Genomic DNA, 4332 nt, shown 5'->3' on the forward strand with positions numbered 1-4332 from the left:
ATTTTCTGCAATCCCCACAATTGACACAATACTCTTGTCGGCTAATACAAACCTCGACCTGGACCTCTTTAGGGGAGATAAGTTCAGTCTTTCATAGATGGGGAGTGGCATGATGCTCACACACGCCCCCCGAATCACACATACAGTCCATGAACTTAGTCCCACCAATCAAGCAAGTAACCAAACATGGGCCGGGATCATTGCATTTTTCAGGAAGTAAAGAAGAGATAGAATCATCTACCAGCTTTTTGTTGAGGTCGCCAAACTTGTCTTTGTGAGTACAAATATCCTTAAAGAACTTGGCGTATTTCGGCACTTGTTGAATGGCTTGAAAGAGAGGGATGGTAACTTCAACTTTTTCAAAAACTTTCACCACAGTGGGGTCAAGATCTTCTTGCTTCTTTGCTTTCTTGGCTAAAGTTAGAAATGGGATGGGCAAAGGCTCTTCAAGCAAGGTCTTTCTCTTTGGCTCCTTAACCTTTGGTGGTTCTTTCTCATTTTTATCAACATTTTCATCTTCACTCCTCATCACATCTACTTCATCTCCTACCTCTTCATTGTTTGTCTCCTCATTCAACTTTAAAGGTATAGCCACATTCTTATCCAACTTAGTACCACTTCTAAGAGTAATGACATTTATGCTTCCTTTAGGATTGGGTTGAGGTTAGGAGGAAAAACTACTTGAGGTTGAAGCTTGTTGGGTGCTTTATGTGGTTTGAGGAGGGAGAGTTAAATGGGTAAGGGCTTCGGCTATTGTAGCCATGTAAGCGTCTTGTTTCTTATGGAACTCTCTTTGTTCTTGCATGAAGGTGTGAATTATGTCATTTATGTGGGATTGATTGGAGGGAAAGGCTTGGTTAATTTGAGAGGAATTGGATCGACAATTTGGATGTTGATACTTCACTTGAGATGGAGGTTGTGGGGGTTGTTGTTATGGTTGTTGGTATTGTGGTTGACCTTGGGGGTGTTGATGGTAGTAGACTTGAGCATTTTGATTAGGTTGAGCTTAGGGAGCTTGGTTCCACCTTTGGTTTGAGTTATCTCTCCACCCTTGCTTTTGATTACCTCCTTGTGGGTAAGATCCTTGGTTGTAGTTGAGTCTTTGTGGGTAAGGGTTAGCAACCACCAATGTAGTGTCCTCTTTGATTTGAGGGCCATCATCAGTGTAATGAGTAGTACAAGCATAAACACCACATATCCTTGATAGTCCTTTGGTCCTAGGAGGTTGAGGTGGAGTATTTATCAAAGCTTGAGGGATTTGTTGCCCCTGGGTGATTTGCCTCAACAAAATCGTCATCTCACCGAGGGTCTTAGTCAAAATAGCATCTCCGGAGGGAGAAACTCCGTTCACAGCTTTTGGTTGCGAACTCCTTGCCCTAGAGTGTTGAGTTGAATCCGCTAGGTTTGATATAACTTCCCATGCTTCTGCTGCGGTCTTATTTTTGGTCAATGATCCTCCACTTGCGGCATCTAGGAGAAGCTTGTCTTCATGGTGCATTCCTTGACAGAAATAACTTATCAGAACCAACTCATCAATCCGGTGGTGAGGGCAAGCCTCTAGAAACTTCTTGAACCTCTCCCAATATTCATACAAAGTCTCCCCATCTCGTTGCACAATGCAAGAGATCTCTCTTTGCAACTTGTCTATTTTCTAAGGAGGGTAGAACTTTTCGAAGAATTCTTTCCGCAACAAGTCCCAATTGGATCTAACTTTCCCCAGTTGAGTATAAAACCATTCCTTTGCTTTTCCCTCCAAAGAGAAAGGGAAAGCGAAGACCAATATCGCAGCTTCATTCGCTCCATGTCTTCTTGTAGTTGCACAAGCAACTTAGAAATCCTTAAGGTGCTTCAGAGGATCTTCCCCAGGCAATCCATTATACTTAGGGAGCAAGTTGATTGTGCCAGACTTAAGCTCAAAATTTGGATCCAAGGCCGGATACAGAATCTGAAGTGGTTGCAAGGTGAGATCAGGAGCTCTGGCTTCCTTCAAAGTGATCCTTCGTGGTGGGTCCGCCATGATGGTGTCACCTGAGTCACTCAAAGATAATTCAGTACTCCCCACAGATGAATAGAGAGTCTCCTCGTTGATTGGAGAATGATGGTCACAGATTGGTGGTGAAAGTGAATGGGAGTGATCCTCAAAGGAGCCTGATTCACTATGCACGAAAGCTAGCCAGCGCCGAGCTTGCCTTATATAGGTTAAAGTTCTTTCAATTTCTGGATCAAAAGTGGCCAAGCTCGGGTTTGGAAGCGACCGTGTCATTCAACTGATGAGGCAATGAAAGCATGCAATTATGAAAAGCAAAATAAAAGTATACAAGTAAACAAGAACTAACTTAACAATCTACAACTACCAAGACTAACTAAAGAGAAAAGTAGTATCTACAATTAATGCCAAGTAGCAAACCAAAAATCAAATATTCACAATATTCACATATTTACACAACCAAAATCATAGCACACATTGCACTTAAAGTGAAGTTCCCCAGCAACGGCGCCAAAATTTGATGGAGACGACCAATCACATAGGTTTGGATTTTCACACTAAAAGAGGATAAACGTTGCAAGCATAGACCAAACCCAACAATCGGCCGCCGATCAAATTGGAATTTCACAAGATGTGACACAACTCAAAACCAATTTAAAACTGAGAGTAATTGACTCCCGGGTCGTCTACCAAGGAATCACTTAAGGGCAATGAGTATACAAATTCTAATTGTAGTGATCAAGGGGTTGTGAATGAAGAAATAAACATATAAAGCAATAAAAGAACATGCAAAATTGTAACGATTGAACTAATAAATAAATTAAAGAACCAACTATGTAATATGAATGATGAGCGGATAATTTATACGCTTTTTGGCATTGTTTTTAGGTAGTTTTTAGTAGGATCTAGCTACTTTTAGGGATGTTTTCATTAGTTTTTATGCTAAATTTACATTTCTGGACTTTACTATGAGTTTGTGTATTTTTTTGTGATTTCAGGTATTTTCTGGCTGAAATTGAGGTACCTGAGCAAAACTCTGATAGAAGGCTGACAAAGGACTGCTAATGTTGTGGGATTCTGACCTTCCTGCACTCGAAATGAATTTTCTGCAGCTACAGAACTCCAAATGGTGCGCTCTCAATGGCATTGGGAAGTAGACATCCAGAGCTTTCCAGCAATATATAATAGTCCATATTTTATTCGATATTAGACGACATAAACTGGCGCTCAACGCCAGTTCCATGTTGCATTCTGGAGTCAAACGCCAGAAACACGTCACGAACCAGAATTGAACGCCAAAAACACGTTACAACTTGACGTTCAACTCCAAAAGAAGCCTTTTCACGTGTAAAGCTCAAGCTCAGCCCAAGCACACACCAAGTGGGTCCCGGAAGTGGATTTCTGCATCAATTACTTACTTTTGTAAACCCTAGTAGCTAGTCTAGTATAAATAGGACACTTTACTATTGTATTAGTCATCTTTGGTCTCAGTTTTATTCTATTATTCATCTTAGGAGAATATTAATCATTCATGGGGGCTGGCCATTCGGCCATGCCTGGATCTTCATCACTTATGTATTTTCAATGGTGGAGTTTCTACACAACATAGATTAAGGGTGTGGAGCTCTGCTGCACCTCAAGTTTTAATGCAATTACTACTATTTTCTATTCAATTCAGTTTATTCCTGTTCTAAGATATTCGTTGCACTTCACCATGACGAATGTGATGATCCGTGACACTCATCATCATTCTCACCTATGAACGCGTGACTGACAACCACTTCCGTTTTACCTTAGACCAAACGCATATCTCTTGGATTCCTTAATCAAAATCTTCGTGGTATAAGCTAGAATTGATGGCGGCATTCATGAGAATCCGGAAAGTCTAAACCTTGTCTATGGTATTCCGAGTAGGATTTAGGGATTGAATGATTGTGACGAGCTTCAAACTCGCGATTGTTGGGCGTGATGACAAACGCAAAAGAATCAATGAATTCTATTCCGGCATGATCGAGAACCGACAGATGATTAGCCGTGCTGTGACAGAGCATTTGGACCTTTTTCACTGAGAGGATGGGATGTAACCATTGACAACGGTGATGCCCTACATACAGCTTGCCATGGAAAGGAGTAAGAAGGATTGGATGAAGGCAGTAGGAAAGCAGAGATTCAGAAGGAGCACAGCATTTTCATACGCCTATCTGAAATTCCCATCAATGATTTACATAAGTATTTCTATCTTTATTTTCTGTTTATTTATTATTATTATTCGAAAACTCCATAACCAATTATTATCCGCCTAACTGGGATTTACAAGATGACCATAGCTTGCTTCATACCAATAA

At 40.8% G+C, this 4332-nt stretch overlaps 1 non-coding gene across 1 annotated transcript; it reads left to right on the forward strand.

Moving 5' to 3' along the window:
• The first annotated feature begins 1535 nt into the window (after positions 1–1535).
• LOC112765511 (small nucleolar RNA R71) lies at positions 1536–1642 on the forward strand. Its single transcript, XR_003183805.1, has one exon. It is a non-coding gene; the product is annotated as a small nucleolar RNA R71 (small nucleolar RNA).
• The last annotated feature ends 2690 nt before the right edge of the window (positions 1643–4332 follow it).

The sequence above is a fragment of the Arachis hypogaea genome, chromosome 2 (genome assembly GCF_003086295.3).
Source record: "Arachis hypogaea cultivar Tifrunner chromosome 2, arahy.Tifrunner.gnm2.J5K5, whole genome shotgun sequence".
Lineage (NCBI taxonomy): Eukaryota > Viridiplantae > Streptophyta > Magnoliopsida > Fabales > Fabaceae > Arachis > Arachis hypogaea.